The 26,700-nt window shown below is 51.1% G+C and overlaps 2 protein-coding genes across 3 annotated transcripts in view; one reads left to right on the plus strand and one right to left on the minus strand.

Moving 5' to 3' along the window:
* Positions 1 to 16,843, minus strand: part of LOC137456557 (zinc finger protein ZFP2-like) — a 30,102-nt gene extending 13,259 nt beyond the window's left edge. The window contains exon 1 of one of the 2 annotated variants that reach the window (XM_068168055.1): positions 16,738 to 16,843. The gene's annotated coding sequence lies outside the window, so the exon portion shown is untranslated. The remainder of the gene's footprint in view (positions 1 to 16,737) is intronic. The other variant, XM_068168054.1, reaches the window with a different exon arrangement.
* Positions 15,622 to 26,700, plus strand: part of LOC137456558 (oocyte zinc finger protein XlCOF6-like) — a 48,414-nt gene continuing 37,335 nt past the window's right edge. Inside the window, exon 1 of the mRNA XM_068168056.1 lies at positions 15,622 to 15,705. The gene's annotated coding sequence lies outside the window, so the exon portion shown is untranslated. The remainder of the gene's footprint in view (positions 15,706 to 26,700) is intronic.

A 26,700-nucleotide genomic window follows, 5' to 3' on the forward strand; every position in this document is an offset into this window, starting at 1 on the left:
TGGAGGGCGGCCAGGCAGAGAGGGACCTGGGGGTGCTGGTTGATGGTAGGCTGAACATGAGCCTGCAGTGTGCCCAGGCAGCCAGGAGGGCCAATGACATCCTGGCCTGCATCAGGAGCAGGGAGGTCATTCTGCCCCTGTACACTGCACTGGTTAGGCCACACCTGGAGTACTGTGTCCAGTTCTGGGCCCCTCAGTTTAGGAAGGATGTTGACTTGCTGGAACGAGTCCAGAGAAGGGCAACAATGTTGGTGAGGGGCTTGGAACACAAGCCCTATGAGGAGAGACTGAGGGAACTGGGGCTGCTTAGCCTGGAGAGGAGGAGATTCAGGGGTGATCTTATTGCTGTCTACAACTACCTGAAGGGGGGTTGTAGACAGGCAGAGGTTGGTCTCTTTTCCCAGGCAGTCAGCACCAGAACAAGAGGACACATTCTCAGGCTGCGCCAGGGGAGGTTCAGGCTGGAGGTCAGGAGGAAGTTTTACACAGAGAGAGTGATTGCCCATTGGAATGGGCTGCCCGGGGAGGTGGTGGAGTCGCCATCACTGGAAGTGTTCAGGAGGAGACTTGATGGGGTGCTTGGTAGCATGGTTTAGTTGGTTGGGTGGTGTTGGATGATAGGTTGGATGCAATGATCTTGAAGGTCTCTTCCAACCTGGTTCGGTTCGGTTCTATTCTATTCTACTCCATTCTACTCCATTCTATTCTAATTTCCTGCCTCACCATTCCCAGGCCCTTCCGTCATTTCCAGTCCATCCATATCCATGCTGCCTTGGCTGTCCCATGGCCCTGGGTCCCCCACCTCCACTGCCACTGCAGATGGAAGGGTGGAGTGGGAAATACTGTGGCTGAGGAAGCATCTAAGGAACTGGGCTGGAAACAGGAGCACAAGAATGAAAGGCGCCTGAGACTAAAGGCTGGGATCAGCTGGAAGGATGAAAGAATAGCACCAAGCCAAGAGGGGGTTACAGATGAGGGCTGGGGAGGGACCCTGCAGCCACCTCATGCAGCAACTGACAAGAGGAAGGGGGACAGAGAGGGAGTCAGACCTCAGTTGAGTCCTGCCATGGGGTATGGCTGGGCTGTGTGGCTAGAAGACCTGAGTGCCTGTTTGGGCTGTGCTGGATGTTAGGAGGTGGAGGAGGACTGTCCCGAGCCAGGGAGGGTTGGGGACTTTGAGCTTCTGGGGTCAGCTGCTGCCAGCACCATTGGAGGCAGGAGCCAGGCAGAGCCACACAGCTGCTGGACTAAGCTCTCCCACCCCCTGCAGCCTTCACCTTCCATCTCTCCATCCATTGCTCCATCTCCACTCACTTCCTGACCTCTCAGAGTCCCCAGGGCTCCTCCAAGTCCCCAGGGCTGTTCTACACAGCCAGCATGGCCCAACAGAAGCCCCTGGATGAGAGCATGGAGGAGAATCCCTGTGGTGGGCAGAAGGCACTGGGATGTCTTACAGCAGAAAGTAGAGACCTCCAGAAGGGACAGCAGAGTCCAGAGGCCCACCAGAAAGTGTCATCTATCTTAGTTCATTCCCACAAGGCCTGAACCCACTCTTTACAAAGGAACAGCACAGGCTCTCCAACCTCCTTTTCCCTTCCTCTCTGCTCCCAGGAACATCTTCTGTGATCTCTCTCTACAGAGGAGCTTTGAGGCCTTGGCAATGCTGCCAACTGCGGCCTGGAGCGGCCTGGCTCACCTGGGAGCTGCCTACCAGAATGTATAACTTCATCTCTTGGGTATGAGGGAGGAGGGGCAGAGAGGCATGGGGGAGGGGAAAGGCATTTGGGGCCTGGGGTTCTGGTCTGGTTTGGTGGAGCTTGGAGGAAGCTTTGGCCGAGGGAGGTTGCTTGGGTCCCATGGCTGAGGTGCACTATGGATTGTTGTGGATTTGATGCTTTGCACTGTAGGATGCAGCTCTGAACAACACAGCCATGGAAACTGCCCAATTCTATCCAACCCTCTGGGCAGAGCTTTGCATCAACTCCTTTGACAAGGCACAGAGAGAGCCTCTCTGGCTCCTGAAACCTAAGACAATACCCTGCAGAACAAGTTGGAGGAGCTCAAGAAGACAAGCTGCAGAGGTGGCCCAGGGCAACCTCCTGAACAGGTTCAACAAGAGCAAGGGCAGGGTCCTGCCCCTGGCCTGGGACAATCCTCACAATCAGTACAGGCTGGGGGAGGAGGGGATAGGAAGCAGCCCTGCAGAAAAGGACCGGGTGGTGCTAGTGAACAAGAAGCTGGCCAGGAACAGACAGTGGGAGCTTGCAGCTCAGAAGGCCAAGGGCAGCCTGGGCTGCACCAAAAGCAGCATGGCCAGAGATGGACAGAGGGCATCCTGGCATTTGGCTCTATTCTGCTGAGACTTCACCTGAAGCACTGCAGCCAGCTCTGAGGCCCTCAACACAGGAAGGACATGGACCTGATGGAGAGGGTCCAGAGGAGGGACACAAAAATGACCAGGGGCTTGGAGCAGCTCTGCTACAAGGACAGCCTGAGGGAGCTGGGGGTGTTCAGCCTGGAGAGTGACCTTCTGGTACCTGAAGGGGACTACAAGAAGGCTGCAGAGGGACTGTTTGCAAAGCCTGCAGGGACAGCACCAGAGGCAATGGCTTCAAACTAGAGCAGAGAAGATTGAGATTGGATATGAGGAACAAATTCTGCACCAGGAGGCTGCTGGAACACTACAAGAGGTTGCCCGGTGAGGGGCTTGAGGATAGGGCTCTGGACAACCTGATCTAGTGGAGGATGTCCCTGCTGACTGCAGAGGGGCTTGGACTGCATCACCTTTGCAGGTCCCTTCCAACCCAAACCACTCCAGGATTCTAGAATTCTAAGTGCAGCCTCCAGGAGGAGGAGGAAGAAGATGAGACAGAGGAAGACAATGAAGAGGACAAGAATGTGGAGAACCAAAATCCCTTCCAAACTCCTCCAAACCTCTGCCAAATTCCTTGAAAGCTCTTCAAGCTCAGCAGAGTTCATTCTGAAGAGAGCTGAGGGAGTTTCTAGGCTCAGGGATGTGTTGCACACTCTTCACAAATGCTCCAGAAGCTTTCCAAGTGCCCTCAAACCCATCAGCACAGCTCTGCTAGCACAGAATGCCAGGCTGCAAGGGACCCCAAGGCTCAGCTGCCCCAACCTTGCCAGGTGACACTGGACTTGAAAGGAGCTGGCCCAGCCCCCTGCCAAGCTGAGCCTTCCAACTCTGCACTGCAGAGGAATCCACCACTGCCCTGGGGAGATGATTCCAATGGCTGACTGGGAGGGAAAAGCTTTTTCCTCTGCAGGGAACTGTTCCACTTCAGCTCAACTCTTGCAGCAGCTCTTTGAGATCTGCCTTTTGAGCATCACAAACTCTGAATCACTGCCGTGAAAAGCAGCTCAGCTTCACCTTCCAACTGGCTGAACTCTCCCATTTTAAATTCAAGGCAGGGGCCAGGCTCACACCCAGCTCAGAAGCTCACTCACGGCTCCCACGCTTAGAACAGCTTCCCAAGCTCACAGCCAGCATCTAAGTTGAGAACATCACAAGTTCAGACCCAGATCAAAAGTGCAGAACCAGATCCCAAACTCAAATGCAGCTCCCAAGCTCAAGAACCAGCTCAGAACCACTTCCCAAGCTTAGAGCCAGCCCCAAGCTCAGACCCAGATCAAAAGTGCAGAACCAGCTCCAAAGCTCAGACGCATCTACCATGTTCAAGAAGCAGCCTATAAGCTCAGAAGCAGCCTCCAAGCTTAGAGCCAGCTCGGAACTGCAGAAACAGCTCCAAAACTAAGACCCAGATCAAAAATGCAGAACCAACTCCCAAGCTCAGACCCAGATTTAAAGTGCAGAAGCACATCCCAAGCTCAGATGCAGCTACCATGCTCAAGAATCAGCATATAAACTCAGAACCACTTCCCAAACTCAGAAGCAGCTCCCAAGGTCAGAGTCAGCAAATAAGCTCAGAACCACTTCCCAAGCTCAGAACCAGCTCCCATGCTCAAGAACCAGCAAATAAGCTCAGAACCATTTCCCAAGCTCAGACCCAGCTCCCATGTTCAGAAGCAGCTCACAAGCTTAGATGCATGCCCCAGGCTCAGACCAACATCTCAAGCTCACTGTGAGATCAAAAGGGCAGAATCAGATACAAAGCTCAGATGCAGCTACCAAGCTCAAGAATCAGCCACTAAGCTCAGACACGGCTCCCAGGCTCAGACGCAGATCAAAAGGCAGAACCAGATTCTAAGCTCAGACCCAGCCCCCAAGCTCTAGAACCAGCTCCCAAGCTCAGACCGAGATCAAAAATGTAGAACCAGTTCCCATGTTAGAAAGCAGCTCCAAAGCTCAGACCAGGCCCTCAAGCTCAGGCCCAGATCAAAAGTGCAGACCCAGATCCCAAGCTCAGATGCAGCTACCAAGCTAAGACCCAGCAAATAAGCTCACACCCAGCTCACAAGCTCAGAGCCAGCTTCACAACTTTATTTCAAGTTTCCTTCATTTCAATTCTGCTAAGTGTCCAAATTCAAGCATTCAGAGAGTATTTGAACTGGAAGGGACCCCAAAGATCAGACAGCTCCAACCCCCTGCCATTGCCACAGACACCTTCCACCACACCAGGCTGATGAAGCCCTCATCCAACCTGCCCCTCAGCACCTCCAGGGAGGGGGCAGCCAGCACCTCCCTGGGCAACCTGCTCCAGGCTCTCACCACCCCCACTCCAAACAATTTCCACTCCACTCCAAATCTGCCCTCCTCAACCTTCAATCCAGTCCCACTCATACCATCACTCCCAGCCCCTCACAGAAGTCCCTCCCCAGCTCTCCTGCAGCCCCCAGCAGCTACCACAAGGCTGATCCAACCTCTCCCCACAGCCTTCTCTTCTCCAGCCTCAACAGACACAACTCTTACAGCCCACCCCCACAGGGGAGCTGCCACAGCCCTCCCACCACCCCCATGGCCTCCTACAGACGCCCTCCAACAGCTCAACCTCCTGCCCCTCTTGGGGGCACCAGAGCTGCACACAGCACTCCAGCTGGCAACACAGAATGCTGGCAGCAGAAAAAACATTGCAGCTAAAGCCTCAAGCTGTGCTCAGCTGCCAAAACCAAAGGGAGCTGAACTTGGCCACAAGAGAAAGACCAAACTGAGCCAAGAGACTGATCCAACACCCAAGGCTGCACAAAACAACCAGCAAGAGCTCCAAGCAACAGCAGACCTGGAGCTGGGCTGCAAGAAGAAAACCACTCCAGAAGGGCTCCAGGGCCCCAGAGATTGAAAAGCCCAGGCTGTCACTCTCCTCCTGCAGAAGCAAAGGTTGACTTGGCCACAAGAAGCCAAACACTTCCCCACACCAATCCATGCACACCACTTGACTTTGAACCTCCTTCAAGCCCTTTGCCGGCAGCAGCACTCCCTCAGCCCACAGCTCCAGCAACACAAGGCCTTGAAGGCTCTCCTGCACTCCACAGCTCTCAGCCACACCCACACACCTTTGCCACCCACAAGCCAAGAAGCTTCCTTCTCACCACTTCTTTCCAAGCTTCACCTCCTGCAGGGGAATATTTACAAATTTACAATATTTACAATATATACAAAGATATACAACAGAGTAACACAGAAATGAGAGTAACCCCCCTCAGCAGAGGGGGTTCCCCACCTCCGCTCTCCCCTCTCTCTCCCCCTTTCCCCAGAGTGGGATAGAAAGAGAGGGAAAAGAGAGGAAAAAAAAATGTTAGAAGCAGTTCGTGTTAATTGGAAGGGAGTTAACACCGGCCTGTATCTGGTCTTCAAGGCCGAGGCCTTGGCAGAAAGCCCAGCACAGAGAGCTGCAGCACGAAGAAGAGGCGGAAGCAAGACTGACAGAGAAGTGCTGGAAATGCCCAGTTCACTCCCAGTTCAGAAGGTGCTTCCTCCCACTTCACCAATGAAATAGTTTAGATTATTCTTTCCGTTTACCAACTTCCATCCACCATATTCCTTTTCTTAAGGGCACAGCCTCAAACGGTCACACCTCCCTTTGGCCCTCTCAGGACACCACAAACTAACCCCAAAAGGCTCCAGCTGACAGCACTGCTTGCAAGAATCCCAGGCAGTTCCAAGGGCAGACTATGAGACCAGAGGGACTCTCCACAGGACTCTCTCCCATTTCCCATTCTTGCCAGCACCTACAGCACCTAAGATGCATTTGCTGTGGGGCAGCTTCTTCACACAGCCACACAATTGGCTGCCTGGAAAAGACCTCTTTGAGCAGTGAGGCCAACTGGCAGCCCCAACACCACCAGGGCCACCAAACCACGGCCCCATGGGCAGCCTCTGCCAGGCCCTGACTACTCTGTCACCAAACTCATTCCTCCTCCTCTCCAATCTAAGCCTCCCCTGGCACAATTTCAGGCCACTTCCTCTCCTGCTAGCACATGAGTCTAGGAACAAGAGCCCAATCCCCACCTCACTGCAGCCTCCTCTCAGGGAGCTCTAGAGAGCAAGGAGCTCTCCCCTCAGCCTCCTCTTCTCCACACTAAACACCCACAGCTCCCACACCTGCTCCTCAGCAGCCCTGCTCTCCAGACCCTTCTCCACCTTTCTTGCTCTTCTATGCACGTGCTCCAGACCCTCAAAGTTCTTCTTGGATGGAGGGGCCCAAAACTGACCCCAGCATTCTAGGTGTGGCCTCCCCAGGGCCCAGGACAGGAGGACAATCCCTACCCTGGCCCTGCTGCCCACAGTATTGCTGAGACTTGCAGAGCACTGCAATTGCTTTGCTCAATTGGAGCCATGTTATGAATATACTGGTGATTCTGTGATTTGTGTTAAAGGTAGAGAACTCAGAGTGCACTGGGACTGGGGGTCAGGAGCTTGCAGGAGCCTGTTTTGAGGACAAAGGGGGAGCTGCATGTATTACAGACTTAAACAGAGACAGTATGTTTGGCTAATTGGAGACACCAAGGCTGAGAAGAAGAACTAAGAATTTGTTTTCTTTAGATAAGAAGCCTGGACAATTGAGCATGCGTGAAAGCGGATGCTTTGACCCTTACCACACAGAATGTAGGGAGAAGGGATTTGATCACCTATTCTAAGACTCATTATCATATGCCGGCCTTCTATTTAGCATAAGCTTGTTTATGTAGAGGATATAACTATATGAGATGAAGAAAGCTATTGTAAAGCTGCTGTGGGGCAAACTTTTGTACCCTCGCATGCCCAACCGGTTGCTTTGCTTGCTTTTATTGCCTTTTATTACCTTTTTAAGATCTTTTAGTGCCAATAAAACTGTTACCAAAAACTTTTACCAGCAGTCATCTATAACAGATGGTGCGTTGGCTGGAAATCGCCTGAACCTTCACGTCTTTTGAACTCCAAATGAAGAGGCGCCCCATGGCATTTGCGGTGGCTTCATTGTAGTCAGAAGACAGAAAGGTCAGCACCATCAGAACTCAATAAAGGCAAGCAAAGAATTTTTCTTCCTTTTCCTTTTTTTGTTGTTGTTTTGTTGTTTGTTGTCCAATTGGAGTACGTGCACCCCATAAAACTTTGTATACGAGATCCAAGCGACGATGACCACGGTGGTGAGAACACTGCTTGGGGGGGAGGATTCGGCTATATCAGGATTCGGCTATTTTAGTTTGAGTGTTTGAGTTCCACTGCTTCAGGTTCCGCAAGGGGGAGGTGTGGTGGATCTGGTGCGGTGGATCTGGCTGGTAAAGAAGAGGGGTATTCACAAGTTAGAATTATTTGGATTATTCCACTTGCATGACTATTTGTGGTACTGTTCCACTTGCATAAGTATTTGTGGTAGCCAGGGTTAGTATTCCTGAGTAGGAACTACTTGGATTATTCCACTTGCATAAATATTTGTGGTAGCCAGGAGAAAATGGGACTGTGACCGTTTGAAGCTGTGCCTTTAAGAAAGGGACACTGTGGTTGAATGTTTTATAAACAAAGGACAGGCCTAAACTAATTTCATTGGTGGATTGGTAGAGTACAGCTTTAAGCTTTCAGTCCAGCAGAGACTTTTCTCAGTTTTCACTTTTCCCTCCACCCTTTTTGCAGCTTGTGGCTTCTAGGCTCTCTGCCAGACCGACCTTGGACTGATAAGCGTGAGGCCTGCAAAACCCACTAACATTTTGCTCTAATTATAACTGCTTTTAATTAACAACTGCTCCTTTCCTCTCTTTCTAACCCTCTCTGGAGAAAAAGGGGAGAGAAGGGAGTACAGGAGGGGAACCCTCCTCCAGTAGGGGGAAGGGGAATTTCGTTCCTGTATTACTTTGCTATATATTTCTGTGTGTATGTTGTAAATACTGTAAATTGTGTATATATACCCTGCACTTCTTAATACTGCTGGTAACTACAGCATCCCTTTTTGCTCATCCGGCTGTGGTTAGCTGTGGTCAATTTTTTTTCCCTTTATTTTGTGGGGGGGAGAAGGCCAGGCCTTCCCCTCAACCTGCGACAGGGACAAAAGAAGAGTAAGTCATCAAAGCAAGACGGAGAGAAGGCTTTACTTTCTATTCCTCCAGAGAGTCCGTTAGGGTTGTGGTAGCCAGGAATGGTATTCCTGAGCAGGAATTATTTGGATTTTTTTTAGTTTTTTATTTTAGTTTTATTTTATTTTAGTTTTATTTTATTTGTTTATTATTTGTAATATTTGTGGTAGTCAGGAGAAAATGGGACAAAAGAAGAGTAAGTCATCAAGGCAGGATGGAAAGAAGGCTTTACCTTCTATTCCTCCAGAGAGTCCGTTAGGAATGCTCAGTCAATACTGGGAGGATGATGGACAGAGAAAAGGGAAATCAAAAGAAAGAATGATTCACTACTGTATGGAGGTATAGCCAAAAGAATCATTAAGACCACATGTGTTTTGGCCTATTTTTGGATCTTTTGAGGATTGGATTTGCCAAGCTTTGAACCATCATGTGAATTCTAAAAAGTGTTTTAGTAAGGAAGAAGCTGAATATGTTGCTATTTGGATTAGGGTCTCATGTCCCTCTCCTGTTCCTGTTAAAAACTGAGGATAAGGACAAAGGCAAGGAGAAGGAGAAATGGGAACCCCTGGATGACCTACCACCACCTTTTCACCAGAACAGGGGTCAAGGTCCCCTAAATCCAACAGCCCCAGAACCAACTTCTCCTTCACCCACCCAAACAAGAAGCAGAGTGAGGAATGACAGGAATGAAGAAGAGGGAGACAGTGTAGGATTACATCCACTCAGGGAAGTGCTTATGGGGGGGTAGCAAGGAGGAATAGGGTTTGTGACTGTACCTCTCAGTACATCAGATGTCCGCAGTTTTAAGAAAGAGATGGGTACCTTGCTGGATGATCCCTTAGGTGTAGGTGAGAGACTGGACCAATTTTTGGGTCCCAATACATATACTTGGAAAGAGATGCAGTCTATTTTGAGTATTCTATTCACTGCAGAGGAAAGAAACATGATTAGACAGACTGGTATGCGAATATGGGAGAGGCAGAATCAGGGGGGGCCACCAGGAGATCAGAAGTGGCCTAATCCAAGATCCTGGGTAGGATCAGCAGCAGCTTCAAGGGAGACAGAATATGGGAGACCTGAGGACTATAATAATAGAAGGAATCAAAGAACCTGTACTGAAGGGCCAGAATTTTTATAAAGCTTTTAGAGAGCAACAGAGGAAGGATGAATCTCCCACGGAGTGGATGGGAAGATTAAAGAAAGATAAGAAAGATTTGCAGATGTATTCTGGAATAGATCCCAATGCTGCAGTTGGAGTGATACTTCTCAGGACACAGTTTGTGGCAAAATCATGGGGAGATATTAGAAAGAAACTGGAAAAGATCGAGGATTGGCAAGACAGGGGATTAGAGGACTTACTATGGGAAGCTCCGAAAGTATATGTAAGGAGGGATGAAGAGGAACAGAAAGCAGAGGCTAAACTGTAACTGCTGTAAGGGAAAGTCAGATATCAGGCACCTACTCGGACCTTTGGGGTACAATCGATCATGGATAGAGGTGTCAGGGGCTGTATATTTTGGGGACAAGAATATCAAATGAGTCCCCAGAAGGACGAGGTAATTTTTTTTTTGTAGATATGGGAGCAGAAAAATCGATTATGCAAAAGACTCCTAAGAGGGTTGAGAAGGAAAAACCCCAGTAACAGTAATTGAAGCTAAAGGGGCACCTTTTAAGGTGCCCCTGCTTGAAAATATAGAAATAGAATCTGAAAAAGGATTTGTTTAAATGATTTGTTAGTTGTTTCAGAGACTGAATACACTCTCTTGGGAGAGATCTTTTATTGTTTTATCAACAACAGATTACAGCTGTCCGGACTGCAGAAAAAGGGTGGACGCATGTGTCACGAGTGAAAGGACAGTAACCTCTGAGCCTGGAGAGATTAGAGTGACTCTACAGAGAAAGCAAAACTGACATCAGCATGAATTCCATGCCACTTATACAGATGACTGGAAGCATCTCCAAGACTGCAGTTAGTGCTCACAGATAAGTACTCGATGTAACACTGTAACATCTCAGTCTGAAAGCTCTGGAACTTACAAGACAGACCCACCTCCTGAAATACATTGCAAGAGAACATTGAGGAATATCCCCATTTCATTCAGTGTATAAAGCATCCTAGAACTCATGGGGGATGGGTAACTTGTAAATATTTTAAATGTTGTAAGAAATGGTCTTGTAGCTCTTATAATTGAGGAGTATTTTGTCCTGAATGCTGTAACTGTAAAACTAGGCGTGAAAACAGGCAGTTTGGATTGGTAAATATAGAGACCCTATTTTGTGGTGAGGAACAAGGATTTAAATCTCCCTGGAAGATTCTTGAAAGGGAATGGCATAAGTGGGAGGTAAAGGCTAGAGAAATTTTTAATTAAGGATACCAAGAACAATTGAAAGGGTTAGTAGAAGGAAAAAGTAAGGGAGACATAAGAAAAATTATTGTAGAGGATTTGGAGGGAAGAGGAATTGAAATAACAAAAGCACAATGGGAAATGGTAAACAAGCTAAACGTGGAAGGAGAGAAGAGACTCCGAATGAAATCTTAAAGTGGGCTATGGAATCTGCAGCGCTCCTGAAGAATGTAACTGCTGCCAAGAAGACATGACACCTGGCTGCTGGTTGCACCCAGTAGGCTAAGGAGGCAGAGTTAACATATACTGCTGGAGCCTAATCTTGATCCTAACCCTATTTTTTTATAAGGAGTCCAATCAAAATCAAAGACCATGTTCCCATGTGTGGATAAATTATCTTCCAATATTAGTAATGACAGGTAGGCTGAAAGGCCATTATGGAGCGAAGATTATAACGCCATCTGAAGTAAAGGCATGAGAACAGAACAATTGTTGAAAGGGAGCACAGTCAGCTCAGTCAGTGGAGCATGAGACTCTTAATCTCAGGGTCGTGTGTTCAAGCCTGCAGTGGACAGGCAGCAGTGTCCTTTTACTGTTGGATACATTCCCAGCTACCTAAGAATTCAGCACACAGGTTTCCTTTGATATGGACAATCTTTCCTGATGTAACAGAAATACGAAAAGCATTCCAAAAGCCCATCAGCTTGAGGATTGTACCGAGATTCCACAATCTCAGTTAAGGGGGAGATTACAATTGAAGAACCCTTGGATGTAAATATGCCTGTACCTTGCATCCAGCAACGTCAGGAGACAACTATAGGCAGGAATAAAGGGGGACATAGGACTGACCCTGGATGTAGGACTGTAATTTTTATAGGGCAGTATTCAAAGTGTTCACAATTTATTATTTAGGAAGAAGCAAATCACAGTATCACAGTATCGCTTAGGTTGGAAAGGACCTCGAGGATCATCGAGTCCAACCTATCAACACAGACCCCATGACTAAACCATGGCACCAAGTGCCATGTCCAATCTCCCCTTGAACGCCTCCAGGGTCAATGACTCAACCACCTCCCTGGGCAACCCGTTCCAATGACGAATGATGCGCTCGGTGAAGAATTTCCTCCTCACCTCGAGTCTAAACCTCCCCTGGCGCAGCTTGACACTCTGTCCCCTTGTTCTGGTGCTGGTTGCCTGGGAGAAGAGGCCAACCCCTTCCTGGCTACAACCACATTTCAGGTAGTTGTAGAGGGCAATCAGGTCACCCCTGAGCCTCCTCTTCTCCAGGCTAAACAATCCCAGCTCCCTCAGCCTCTCCTCATAGGGCTTGTGTTCAAGGCCTCTCACCAGCCTTGTTTCCCTTGTCCGGACACGTTCAAGTGTTTCGATGTCCTTCTTAAACTGTGGGGCCCAGAACTGGACACAGTACTCAAGGTGCGGCCTAACCAAAGCAGAGTACAGGGGCACTATGACCTCCCTGCTCCTGCTGGCCACACTATTCCTAATGCAGGCCAGAATGCTATTGGCCCTCCTGGCCACCTGGGCACGCTGTTGGCTCATATTCAGGTGGCTGTCGATCAGCACTCCCAGGTCCCTCTCTGTTTGGCAGCTCTCAGCCGCTCCGACCCCAGCCTGTAGCTCTGCATGGGATTGCCCTAGCCAAAGTGCAGCACTCGGCACTTGGACTTGTTGAATGAATATGGGGCGCCTTGATCAGACCAGAAAGGAAGGACACATACTTAAAGGATGGCTGATACCTATTGGGTCAGGATGGTATTGGATATGTGGTAAAAATGCTTATAAGGGATACCCTTAGGATGGTAAGGAAGATGTGCTATAGGACTGGCCTATCCTCATATCTTTATAGTAAATCAGCCATAGGAATTACTCAGGAGCTTTGCAAGAAGAACCAAGAGGGGAGCAAATCCACTACCAACCAGGCATAGCAAGTTTCATAGTTTTGCTAGGAGGTTTCTACCTTGGCTTGGGGTTACTAAACTTGAAAAAGCGATGGTAAATTTTTCTGCTACAGCTGAAATTATGAATGCAAGCATAGATGCAATAAAAGCTCAATAGCTTGAAGTCAATAGTCTTTCAAAACTGGTTAGCTTTGGATTTCTTACATGTTGTATGTGTAGTCATAAATGTAAGCTGTTGTAGTTATGTTGATCTGTAGTTATGTTAAGTGATTGTAGATCACAATCTAATATTACATCCGATTTCTTTGGATAACACTTCTTGTGGATTTAAAGAAATATGGGATAAGTTAACTTCGTGGTTATCAAATATAAGTTGGTTTAAACATTTGTTTGTAATACCTGTTGGAATAATGGTAATACTGATCTGTGCAATTCATTGTAATTGTTGTTTTAAAATGATAAGACCTTTAGGTAAAATTGTTTATGCCAATAAGTTACAAGTAGATGGCTATGATCTGAAGGTGATCAGAACAGATGAACATAATTATGATCCAATTAAGAAGGTTCTGAAATATCTGGAAATTTTAACACAAATCAATGGTGACAAAAAGAAAATGGGGGATGGTTATAAATATACTGTTGATCTGTGATTTGTGTTAAAGGTAGAGAACTCAGAGTGCACTGGGACTGGGGATCAGGAGCTTGCAGGAGCCTGTTTTGAGGACAAAGGGGGAGCTGCATATATTACAGACTTAAACAGCGACAGTGTGTTTGGCTAATTGGAGACACCAAGGCTGAGGAGAAGAACTGAGAATTTGTTTTCTTTATATAAGAAGCCTGGACAATTGAGCATGCGTGAAAGCGGATGCTTTGACCCTTACCACACAGAATGCAGGGAGAAGGGATTTGATCACCTATTCTAAGACTCATTATCATATGCCTGCCTTCTATTTAGCATAATCTTGTTTATGTAGAGGATGTAACTATAGAAGATGAAGAAAGCTATTGTAAAGCTGCTGTGGGGTGAAGTTTTGTACCCTCACATGCCCAACCGGTTGCTTTGCTTGCTTTTATTGCATTTTATTACCTTTTTAAGATATTCAGTGCCAATAAAACTGTTAGCAAAAACTTTTACCAGCAGTCATCTATAACAGCCATCATTTAATTCCCTTCCCATCTCATTGCACAGCAAAGAGCAGCAAGGGAATTGCTTTGTCTTCTTCTGAAGCTCCTCCAAGGAAGCTCCAGGACTTCTCACCACCAAAATCATCAAGAACAGGCTGCCCCCAGTCCAATCCAAACCTTTCAGTCCAATTCAGTGCAGTTCCTCAGCCACAAGCAGATACTCAACATCTCAGCCTCGTTTGGTTGCCTGCCAGCAAGCATTTCCCCAGAGGCAGAGCAGCTGAAGCAGAGTAGTCTGCTTCTGACCATGCTTCCTGACAAAAGCTCTGCACAGCTCTCAGCCTGCAGCCACAGAGCAAAAGCTCCTCCTGCCCTGAGCCTTTCTGTGTTTAAGAGGTCTCCAGACTCAAAGTTGCTCTGCAACCCCCCAGGGAAGATTTGTGCCTCAAGAGATTGCAGAGCACAGAGGCCTTGGAAGCCACCACCCCCAGCACAGCCAAACCGACCCACAGCTGACACCAGCCCCAGGCACTCCTAAGCTCAGGCTCAGCACAGCACCCACGCCTGACACCCCCACGGCACCCAGCACACAGCCTGCCCACAGCTCCCCCCCGCGCCTGGCCCTCAGCCCAGCCGCTGCCCTTCAGCACAGCAGCCGCCCGGCACCTGCCAGCACAAAGCCCCCAAACCCCCAGGGCTCCCCCACACCCCCCCACAGCAGCCTCTGCTGCAGGCCACACCCCACGCTCACCACCACCTCTCCTGCACACAGCAGCCCCCACAGCGCCGCTGCCACCTCAGCTCTGCTGCCAGCCCAGCCCCCAGCACAGGGACACAGGGACACAGGGCCAGGGCCAGCCCCTGCAGCCCACCAATGGCTGCGCCTGCAACACAGCAGCAGCCAAAGGGGGCCTGCAGCTGCCCCGAGCAGGGGGAGGCAGCAGCACAAGGAACCCCCAAACACACCCACCCCGACCCCACCCCACCCACAACCCCACACACCCCTCCCACAACCCCACACACCCCTCCTACCCACCCCCAACACCTCTGCCCTACCCCCCACACACCCAGAGACACACCCCCCCACCTCCCCACACCACCCCCAACACCACACACCCCCACAGCTCCCCACACACTGCCCACAGACACACACAGCTCCCCACAACCGCAGCCCCCCTCGCAGCACCCCACCACTCCCCACTCCAAGCCTCCCCACCCCGACCCACACCACAGCCACACACAGCCTCCCCCAGCACCACCAGCTCCCAACACACAAACCCTACAAACCCTGCGCACTCCGCTGCGCCCCGACCACCCTCCCGCACCCCACAGCCCCCAACACCTCCCCCCAAAACCCCGCACACCCCTCCCCAACTCCTCCACACAACCCTCACTCCGTGACCGATCGCACACCCCCCCTCACCAGCCCCTCCAAAGCCCCACACATTCCCTCACCCCACCTTCAGCCCGCACAAAGCCCACGCACAGCACCAGGCCGACCAAGAGCTCAGCGCGCACCAAGCTGCCGGCCCCGGCCGGCTCCTGCCGAGCACAGAGCGCTGCGAGGCAGATCCCGGCCCGGCCGCTCCGCCTCAGGCGCTCACGTGGCACTGGCAGCGCCAGCAGGGCTTGGGGCCGCAGAGGAAGTCCCGCCCACACCCGCCCAGCCGCAGCCAATCAGAGAGGCGCCTGGAGCGCGGCAGCTCCTCCCCCTGGGCGCTGCCGAGGCACAGCGAGGAGCTGCCACTGCCGGCCGCGGCCGCCATTGTTGCTGCCCCGTGGGGAGCGGCAGTGGTACCGGAGCGCGGGAGAAGTGCCGGCGGTGCTGGCGGGCGAGCGGCAGCTGCCGGCTGGTGAGCTGCGGCGGGGCGGGAGGGGCTGAGGGAGCCGGGGAGCGCTGAGGGCTGCGGCAGCGGAGCGGGGAAGGGTCTGGCTGCGTGGGGTTGCTGGGGGGGGGTGTGGAGTTGGGGGTCGGGAGGGGCGTGGGGGGCAGGGGGCTCCGTGGGGCTGGGGCAGGGTTGGGGAGTGTGAGGAATTGTTCTGTTTGCTTTTCGCCAGGGGCAGGGGGGTGCCGGCGGTGCTGGGGGCCGCGGGGTTCGGTCATGAAGCTCTTGGCTGTTTGCAGTCTGTGCCGTGCAGGATGTGCATTGGGACAGCAATGGGGGGGGGGGGGGGGGCGGTGAAGTGTCGGAGAGCGGCCGGGAGAGACGGGGTCCAGAGTGCAACTCTCATCCCAGCCCTGCTGCCCGCACTCAGCACCAGGCGGGGCTGGGACGGGGGTAGGGGTGGGAGTGTGTTCGCGAAATGCAAGGAGATCCGTGGGGATATTGATGGTTATGGGTGAGCCTCACATCTCTCTAAGCTGTACAACTCCCCCACAGACCTAAGGGAGCGGCAGCGGTGCCGGAGCGCTGCGGGCGGCGGCAGCGGAGCGGGGAAGGGTCTGGGCGGGCCCCGGGGCATGCTGAGAGCCGCGGAGCGTTGAGCTGCTGGGCGCCGGCGCTGCGCGGGGCGTGCGGAGCTCAGCCTTGAGGTTTTCCTTCCTTTCTGTTTGAGTCCCCAGGTTCCCACTACCTGTTGTGGAACGTCCTGGGTTTGCCTCTAGACCTCGCAGCAGCCTCTCTCGGGTTGCAATCAGATTGCTTTGGTCTCAAGTTGCTTTTGAGCTTTTTCCCTTAGTCTGTGAGCTGAGCACAGGTCATAAAGAAAGTTCTGACTGCAGGCTGGAGAGAGTGGACTTGGGGCCGCAGGAAGAAGTTTGAGAAGTGGTTTGGAGGACCCCAGAGCGCTTGTGTGGGGCAGATACACAAATAGTCCCTGAGCCATAGCCGCCGCCCCCGGTCCTCCCCGGCCCCCGCAGCCCCTCCCGCCCAGCCGCAACTCACCAGCCGGCAGCTGCCGCTCGCCCGCCAGCATCTCGCATCCAAAATGAGTCTCTGGTTTCTGTTCTGATGCGTCAGAGGATGAGGTGTCCGGGTTGGGTTGTTGGTTGTTTTGCACCAGCAGCAACGTCATTTCCTGTGACTTTTGTTCAGGGTCTTGATCTAGAAATTGCTGTGACCCCACCTCTGCAGAGCTGTTTCCTAGCTCCATTTGCAGTGCCCCCGGAGATAGGCTTGTTACCAGTGCTGGTTGAGTCTGTTGGTGCCTAACAATCATTGTCTCCAAGATAATTTTGATGTCTTGGTGGAGCTGGCCTCTTGCCACAATATTGACTTCCCTTCTCCACTTATTCCCTTTCCCTTGGGGCTGTTAGTTCTTATTACCTGTGCCAAAGGATTTTTGTTCCTGTATCAAATTTGGTTTCAAGCTAAAAACTCTGTGTCTGTGTGCTGGATTTTGGAATCATAAAATAAGTAAGGTTGGAAAAGACCTTAGAGATCATCAAGTCCAACCTATCACCTCATGACTATCTAAACCATGGCTCCAAGTGCTGCATCCAATCCCTTTTTGCAGGGGGATGCATGGAGGACAGCTTCTTATCCCAAGTGCTGTGTGAGCCTACCAGGGGTAAGGCTATGCTTGACCTTCTCTTCACCAACAGGGAAGGGCTGGTGGGTGATGTGGTGGTCAGAGGGTGTTTAGGGGCCAGTGACCATGAGATAATTGAATTTTCGGTATTTGGTCAAGCTAAGAGGGGTAGCAAGAAGACCTCCACTCTGGACTTCCGGAGGGCAGACTTCAGGTTACTCAAAGAACTAATTCAGAGGGTTCCTTGGGATAAAGCCCTTAATAATAAAGGGGTCCAGGAGAGCTGGACCTGCTTCAAGGAAGAACTGTTGAAGGTGCAGGAACAGGCTGTGCCAATGTGCTGGAAGATGAGCCGCTGGGGCAGATGGCCAGCCTGGATGGTTAATGAACTTTTAATAGAACTAAGGGAAAAAAAGAGGGTGTATCATCTTTGGGAGAAAGGTGAGGCAACCCATGGAATGTCTAAGGATGTTGCTAGATCATGTAGGAAGAAAATTAGGGAGGCAAAAGCACACTTGGAGCTTAGACTGGCCTCTGCTGTGAAGGTCAACAAAAAGTCCTTCTATAAATACATTAATAGCAAGAGGAAGGGCAAGGACAACCTCCACTCCTTGGTGGACATGGAGGGGAACATTGTAACAAAGGATGAGGAAAAGGCAGAGGTACTTAACACCTTCTTTGCCTCAATTTTTACTAGCAGGACAGAATGTCTTCCAGACAGCTGGCCTGCAGAGCTGGCAGAAGGAGCCAGGGAGCTGCACAGTTTCCCTATGTTCAGTGAGCAGGTAGTTGGAACTCTCCTCAGCTGTTTGGATCCCCACAAGTCCATGGGACCAGATGGGATCCATCCTAGGGTGCTGAGAGAGCTGGCATTGGAGCTGGCCAAGCCACTCTCCATCATTTTTCAGCAGTCCTGGCTCACTGGAGAGGTCCCAGAGGACTGGAAGCTGGCCAAAGTAGTGCCCATCCACAAGAAGGGCCGGTTGGATGAGCCAGGGAATTATAGGCCTGTCAGCCTGACCTCAGTGCCAGGCAAGATTATGGAACAGGTCACCCTGAGTGCAATCACACAGCACTTAGAGGATGGCCAAGGGATCAGGCCCAGTCAGCATGGATTTAGGAAGGGCAGGTCCTGCCTGACAAACCTGATCTCCTTCTATGGTCAGGTGACTGCATGGTGGACGTGGGGAGGCCTGTGGATGTAGTCTACCTGGACTTCAGCAAGGCCTTTGACACTGTCTCCCATAGCAAACTCCTGGCCAAGCTGTCAGCCCATGGCTTGGACGGGAGCACACTGCGATGGGTTAGGAACTGGCTGGATGGCCGAGCCCAGAGAGTGGTGGTGAATGGTGCCACATCTATCTGGCGTCCAGGCACCAGTGGTGTGTCCCAGGGATCAGTGCTGGGTCCTGTGCTCTTTAACATCTTTATTGATGATCTGGATGATGGCATTGAGTTGATCATCAGTAAATTCGCTGACGACACCAAGCTGGGAGCAGGAGTTTATCTGCTGGAGGGTAGAGAGGCTCTGCAGAGGGACCTTGACAGGCTGGACAGATGGGCAGAGGCCAAGGGCAGGAGATTTAACACATCCAAGTGCCGGGTTCTGCACATTGGCCACAACAACCCCATGCAGAGCTACAGAGCTACTGGTTGATGGTAGGCTGAACATGAGCCTGCAGTGTGCCCAGGCAGCCAGGAGAACCAATGGCATCCTGGCCTGTATCAGGAACAGTGTGGCCAGCAGGAGCAGGGAGGTCATTGTGCCCCTGTACTCTGCATTGGTTAGGCCACACCTTGAGTACTGTGTCCAGTTCTGGGCCCCTCAGTTTAGGAAGGATGTTGACTTGCTGGAGCGTGTCCAGGGAAGGGCAACAAAGTTGGTGAGGAGTTTGGAGCACAGCCCTATGAGGAGAGGCTGAGGGAGCTGGGGTTGCTTAGCCTGGAGAGGAGAAGACTCAGGGGTGACCTTATTGCTCTTTACAACTACCTGAAGGGATGTTGTAGACAGGCAGAGGTTGGTCTCTTCTCCCAGGCAGCCAGTGCCAGTACATGAGGACACAGTCTCAGGCTGCGCCAGGGGAGGTTTAGGCTGGAGGTTAGGAAGAAGTTCTATTCAGAGAGAGTGATTGCCCATTGGAATGGGCTGCCCGGGGAGGTGGTTGAGTCACCATCATTGGAGGTGTTCAGGAGGAGACTTGATGGGTTGGTTGGTGCCATGGGTTAGTTGATTAGGTGGTGTTGGATTGGCTGATGGGTTGGACATGATGATCTTGAAGGTCTCTTCCAACCTGGTTTATTCTATGTATTCTATGTATGTATGCTGTGATGCTCTGATACCTCCAGGGACGGTGACTCCACCACCTCTTGTGCAGCACATCCCAATTCCCAATCTCTTTCTGGGAAGAACTTTCTCCCCACCTTGAGCCTAAACCTCCCCTGGCACAGCTTGAGACTGTGTCCTCTTGTTTTGGTGCTGCTTGCCTGGGAGAAGCAGACCAACCCCCACCTGTCTGCAACCTCCCTTCAGGTGGCTGTAGACAGCAATGAGGTCTCCCCTGAGCCTCCTCTTCTCCAGGCTAAGCAACCCCAGTTCCCTCAGCCTCTCCTCACAGGGCTGTGCTCCAGACCTGTTCCCAGCCTTGTTGCCCTTCTCTGTACACATTCAAGTGTCTCAATGTCCTCCTTAAATTGAGGGTCCCAGGACTGGACACAGGACTCAAGGTGTGGCCTAACCAGTGCTGAGTACAGGGGCAAAATGACCTCCCTGCTCCTGCTGGCCACACTCTTCCTGCTGCAGGCCATGTAGCTCACGTTGTGTTTGTGGGAATTTGGTTTTCCACTGCTCCTCTGTTTCAGTATCTCAGTCCCTGCTAATCAGTAACTCCAGCCATTGGTTCATGAACCTGATTTAAACAACAACTCAGGTCTGGGCAAGCTTGCTTCTGTTCCTTCACTCCTGACAGCAGTGATCCATAGCACTTAGGTTGGGTGCCAGGGAGGTGATGTTGTTTGAAATTAAAAAGGATTTCAGTTACATTCTCATGGCTGTGGAGCACCAGCTGTCGGGTCTGCCCCAACTTCTTATGCTGCTATCTATTGTCAGCATCAAATGTGCCTTTTGTAGCTTTTGGGAGCCAGCAGCTAAGGTTTGTCTCTCCATCCAGCTCCACCTCTTGAGTAGGTAAGATTTGCTCCCTGTCCTGTGTTCTCCTTCTCTAAAGCTGCTTTTTATCATTCCAGCATTCTCTCTCAGTATTGGGTTGAACTGAGCTGGCGTTAATTCTCCTCACAGCATCTTTCTAGTGCTGTGGTTTTTTTGCAGCAGTAGTTGATAACACAGCAGTGTTTTGGCTACGGCTGAATCCAGTATCCAGGCTGTGTCCTTTCAACATTTCCCTGCCCCAAGAGTACATTGAGGGGTGGGCAAGATCTTGGGAGGGGACACAGCTGAGTCGGCTGCCTCAGACTGGCCAAAGAGGTATTATATACCATATGACTTCAGCTCAGGTATGAAAGAGAAGTGAAAGAAGGAAGTGGGGGGATTCATCTATGGCGTTTATCCTCCCAAGGAACCACCAAGCTTAGAGAGCCCAGCTGCCCGAGACTGACCACTGTCCTGCTGATGGGCAGTAGAGACTAACATCTCTCTCTCTCTCTGCTTTTTGCTTCCGTGTGGTCTATTGCTGTTTGCTTATTAGTGTGATTAAATTGCTCCTATCTTATTCCTGGCTTCTGTTACATTTTCTTTCCCTTCTTCCCCTGTTCACTTAAGAGGGGGAGTGATAGAGCGGCTCGGTGGGTATCTGGCCTCCAGGCCAGAGCCAAACCACCACACTTAGCTCTTTGTTTTGGTCTGTAAACCATTTTGGACTGTCCTGTTTTACTGATTGGGTATCCCCAGCAGCTGCATGAGGGTGACCTAAATTACCTAACGTGTGTGCCATCACCCCATTCTCCTTCTGTCCACATTACAGAGACTTGAGCACAAACCTAACAGGAACTTGTCCCCCAAGAAGTTGACTCTTCCCTGGAAAGTGCCACTGGTCTGTTTGCAGCCAGAAAGGATCTTCTGTGTGATTCTGAGTTTGAATTCAAACATCTCTCCCTTAATTCTGCTGCTAAAAGTGGTCCAAGAGAGCAGAGGTCTTAGCTGCTTTGCTTCATAACCTACCTGTGCCACCATCAGGTCACTTCTGAATGGCTTCATTATGCCACAGCTTTGACTGTGACCACCAAGGTGTCTTTGATAGGAGCTGTCTTAGTGTCTGGCAATGTTTCAAGGGCAATGTCCTCCACTGCAATAGGAGCAGCACTGTCTGTCCTGTAGCTTTTAGAACTTCAGTTCAGCTTAGGGCAACCATTGTCAGTTTGGAAAAGGTATACACAAAGAATTCAAAACTCTACCACCTAGAACTTACCATGGCTTGAATTTTCCTTTCAATGTGAATTTCTTCCCTGCTTGCCAAGGCAGAGTTCTGATCTATGTGACAGGAGTCCGGTTTTGTGAAAAGCTTTAGCAGGAGGTGCAAATTCTGCTTTCCTTTGTGGGGAAAGCCAGAGGATGCAGGTATAGGCAGGGAGGAAATGTGACAACAGACACTGAACAAATGTTCAAATCAGGACTGAAAGGAGAGGCTTGAAAGTACTGAATTGCAGAGGGATTGAATGTCAAGGCTAAGTGATAGGTGTCTGGTGTAGAGCAAAGTGGTGTTTGTGACTCCTGAGTGATGAGGCTACAGGGCTTAGAGTGGTTTGAAGGACAGTAGGAAGTAGCTTGGAGGCAGGAGGCAGAAATAGCTTTATGAGAAAGGAAAGGGCTATTGTCAGGAAGATCTGGGAGCCGTGAGTGGGTGTCAGGAGAGTTGTGCAGCTGAAAGATCTGACACTAACTGGGTCTGGAAACCCTCCTGTAGAACCTGGTCCCTGTGTGCTTGTGCACATCCCCTCCTCTAGAACCTGCTCCTGTGTGTTTGTACGTGTCCCTTGCTCTAGAACCTTGTACCTGTATATGTATGTAAGTCCCCTGCTCTAGAACTTGGCCCCAGTAATTTTTATTTCAGTCGTCTTATTGCTGTTGGGTCACATTGCATTTGTTTCTGTGCTACACACGGAAGAAGCAGCTGCAGGCAGGCTGCTCTTAGCTAGCTTTGAATGTCATCACAAATAAGAGATATTAACAACTTTGCTCAAGTGCCTCTGATTGTGTGATGAGCATTAAACCACTTCTCTGATCTGTGTTCTTTCATAGTTTCATAGTTTCATTCAGGGTTGGAAGGGACCACAAGGATCATCTAGTTCCAACCCCCCTGCCATGGGCAGGGACACCCCACACTAGATCAGGCTGGACAGAGCCTCATCCAGCCTGCTCTTAAACACCCCCAGGGACGGGGCCTCGACCACCTCCCTGGACAACCCATTCCAGGGTTTCACCACTCTCATGGTGAAGAACCTCCTCCTCACATCTAGCCTGAATCTCCCCACCTCCAGCTTCATTCCATTCCCCCTAGTCCTATCACTACCTGAGATCCTGAGAAGTCCTTCCCCAGCCTTCCTGTAGGCCCCCTTCAGATACTGGAAGGCCACAATGAGGTCACCTCAGAGCCTTCTCTTCTGCAGACTGAACAGCCCCAACTCCTTCAGTCTGTCCTCATAGGAGAGGTGCTCCAGCCCTCTGATCATCCTTGTGGCCCTTCTCTGGACACGCTCCAGCACCTCCACATCCCTCTTGTAATAGGGGCTCCAGAACGGGACACAGTACTCCAGGTGGGGTCTCACCAGGGCTGAGTAGAGGGGGAGGAACACTTCCCTCGACCTGCTAGCCACACTTCTCCTGATGCAGCCCAGGATCTGATTGGCTTTGCGGGCTGCAAGTGCACACTGAGAGCTCATGTTGAGCTTTTTGTCCACCAGCACCCCCAAGTCTCTCTCCTCAGGGCTACTTTCCAGCCAGTCACTGCCCAGCCTGTATTTGTGCCTGGGATTGCCTCGACCCAGATGCAGGACCCTGCACTTGCTCTTATTGAACTTCATGAGGTTGGCTTGTGCCCACCTCTCCAGCCTGTCAAGGTCCCTCTGGATGGCCTCCCTTCCCTCCAGCGTGTCTGCTGCACCACACAGCTTGGTGTCATCAGCAAACTTGCTGCTCATAGAAGGCCACCAGGTTGGTCAGGCAGGATTTGCCCTTGGCAATGCCATGCTGTTTCCAATCACCTCTTCACTATTCTTTTGAGCGAGTAGTGACTCCAGGATCTGCTCCATGATCTTTCCAGGCACAGAGGTGAGACTGGCTGGTCTGGAGTTCCCTGGTTCCTCCTTCTTACCCTTTTTGAAGATGGGGGCAATCTTTCCCCTTTTCCAGTCTGTGGGGACTTCACCAGATTGCCATGACTTTTGAAATATAATAGAGAGGGGTTTAGCAACCTCATCTGCCAGTTCTCTCAGTACCCGTGGGTGTATCCCGTCGGGTCCCATGGACTTGAACACTTTCAGGTTCTTCAGATGATCATGAACCTGATCTTCACTTACAATGGGCAGTTCTTCCTCCCCGTCCCTGGCTTTGACTTCCATAACATCAGGAGTGTGGCTAGAGGCCCTTGCAGTGAAGACTGAGGTAAAGAAGTTATTAAGTACCTCAGCCTTTTCCTCATCACATGTGACCATGTCACCATTTTCCTTTCTGAGGGGGCCCACATCTTCCCTAGTCTTCTTCTTCCCATTCATATACCTGTAGAAGTTCTTAGTGTTCCCTTTAATCTCCCTGGCTAGATTCAATTCAAACTCTGCTTTGGCTTTCCTAACCAGGACTCTTGCTGCTCTGGCAGCTTCCTTATATTCCCCCTGTTTTACCTGTCCTTCTCTCCACTTCCTGTAGAGTTTCCTTTTAAGTAATAGTGTCCCCAGTTGTTTTTTTTTTGTTGTCTCTGAATTCCCTGTTCCATGGACAAGTGACTTACTCATCTTCAGACTACTGCTTCCCATCTTGAAATAGAATTACACTTTTATAATGCTCCAACTTTCTGCATTTAATCCTGCAAATGACCCTGATGAGAGAGCTGAATGTTTCATGTATGTCTAGCCTTTAAATCAGAAAAATCAGAGTGAATCAAGAGGAAATTAGAGAGAATCACAGAATGTGAGGCAAATAAGCAGGTTCCACAGTCCTGGTGGTTCACATGTCAAAAAACCAAATTCTATAGCTACAGTTCAAGGGAGCTGAGAGTTTGGTGCCTCTGGATATTTTATGCCTCTGGATTCCTGTTTCAGCAGTTTCAGAAAATTTTAACATTTTCCAAAATATTAGAACCTCCTAAACCTCCCTAAAGATGCTTTAAAATCTCTGTTTGAAGACTTGAAGATTTTAAGGAGTTTTTTGGCCCTCAAAATGCTTCGTAACAAATGGCTTAAAAATAATCCAAATCTCTCTGAAAATCATTCAAAGGGCCTCAAAAGAACCAAAATCTTTTCAGAAAACATTAAAACCAACCAAAAATAATCAAAATATCTTCAAAAATCATTAAAAGGGCCTGGAGCCAATAAAGAGATTTCAAAAATCATTGAAAGGGCCTGGGAATAATAAAAATTCCTGAAAAATAATTAAAAACACCTAAAAGTGATCAAAATATCTCAAAAAAAAAAAAGTGTCTGAAAATGATCAAAATGTCTTCAGTAATCATGAAAAAGGAGACTAAAAAACTCATTCAAAATGCCAGAGGCTAAACAAAATCTCCCCCAAAAACATTAAAAGCAGCCCAAAATAAGGAAAATAGCTTCAAGAAGTATGAAAAGGGGCTAGAAATAATCCAAAGAGCTTCTGGAAATGATTAAAAGTGCCCAAACTAATCCAAACCAATTCAAAAACCTTATCCCCATCTCTGCCAAGCTCCTGCAAACTGATTCTGCAGAGGTCTCAGCTAGGCTCTGGCTTCTTGCAGTGTCCAACATCCTTCAGAAATGTTTCAAAAGGCTGAAAACTGCCGGAAAAGTCCTCAGCACCTGCTTGAAACTCTGGGAGGCGACATAAGAACTCTCCCACTGCCGTTCAAATCCCCTGGAACTGCCCCAAGCTGCCTCGGGAGGCATCTAAATCTCTTTGCAAGAGTTTGGGAGAGGCTGGAAGGAGGTTTTGCGTTCTCAACCCTGCAGAGAATCCTCAACAAAAAAATCCTCAAAAGCTCTCCAGAGCTCCTGGAAACCTCTGCAAAAACCTTTCCGAGCTCACCCAAACCTCCTCAGAGCTCTGCGCAGCTGCTGGGTCAGAGCTGCTCAGGAGCTGCTGTGCCCCAGCCCCGCCGCGGCGCAGCTCAGCCTGGATGACTGAGAGCTGCCCCTCCCGGCATGCCCCGCGCGGAGCACGGGCCGCAACTTCCAGCGTGCCCCGGGGCAGCCGTGGGGCCCAGCAGCCGAAGGCCCTCGGCTCTGCCATGCCCCGGGGCCGCCGAGAGCCTGCCCGGCTCCGCTCCGCTGCTCCCAGCGCTCCCAGGCCCCTCACGACCCCGCAGCTCTGTCGCGACGGTGGTGCCCGCGGCCGGCAGGGGCGGTTCCCTGTTGTGCCTTGCAGGCGTGGCTGGGGTATACCGGCGGCTTTGATTGGCTGTGGCTGCCCGGCCGTGGGCGGGACATTCTTTGCGGCCCCAGCTCCGCTGCCGCTCCCCACGGGGCAGCAACAATGGCGGACGCGGCTGGCAGTGGAAGCTCCTCGCTGTGCCTCGGCAGCGGCCAGGGGCAGGAGCTGCCGCGCTCCCGGCGCCTCTCATTGGCTGCGGCTGCCTTGGCGTGGGCGGGACTTCCTCTCCCGACCGAGACCCCGCCTCCGCTCGGCTGAAACGTGGCCGTTTCGCGGCCTCCATTGCATCACTCTCTGCTCGCCCAGGCTGCCAGAAGGCTGCACGGGGCGGCAGTCGCCTCTCTTCTGAGCTCTTTCTCCTTCTTCTTGCTCTGCGCCCCTTTCGTCTCGGCTGTGGGGTAGGTGTGGGCACCCGCGGGACAGAGTGGGGGATGCTGGGGTGGGGATCCTTTGGGGCTTGGTGGAGCGGCTCCTGGGGTTGGCACTGGGATACCCTGGGGCTGAGGGCTTTGTTCTGGAGCTGGGATTGAGAAGGGATCCGTGAGGTGTGGGGATGGTGTCTGTGGGGCTGCGGGGGGTGGTTCGTGGGGGCTGTGGAGTTCTGGGGGCGTCTGTGAGGTTCCCTGGGGGCTTCGCGGCGAGAGGAGTATCTGAGGGGTTGGGAGGGAGCCCGTGGGGCTGTGTGGGCTCCCTCGCAGCGCTCTGTGCTCGGCAGGAGCCGGCCGGGACCGGCGGTCGGCAGCTTGGTGCGCGCTGAGCTCTTGGTCGGCCTGGTGCTGTGCGTGGGCTTTGTGCGGGCTGAAGGTGGGGT

The sequence above is a fragment of the Melanerpes formicivorus genome, unplaced genomic scaffold, assembly GCF_026170545.1.
Source record: "Melanerpes formicivorus ecotype bairdi unplaced genomic scaffold, bMelFor1.0.p_v2 SCAF_130, whole genome shotgun sequence".
NCBI lineage: Eukaryota > Metazoa > Chordata > Aves > Piciformes > Picidae > Melanerpes > Melanerpes formicivorus.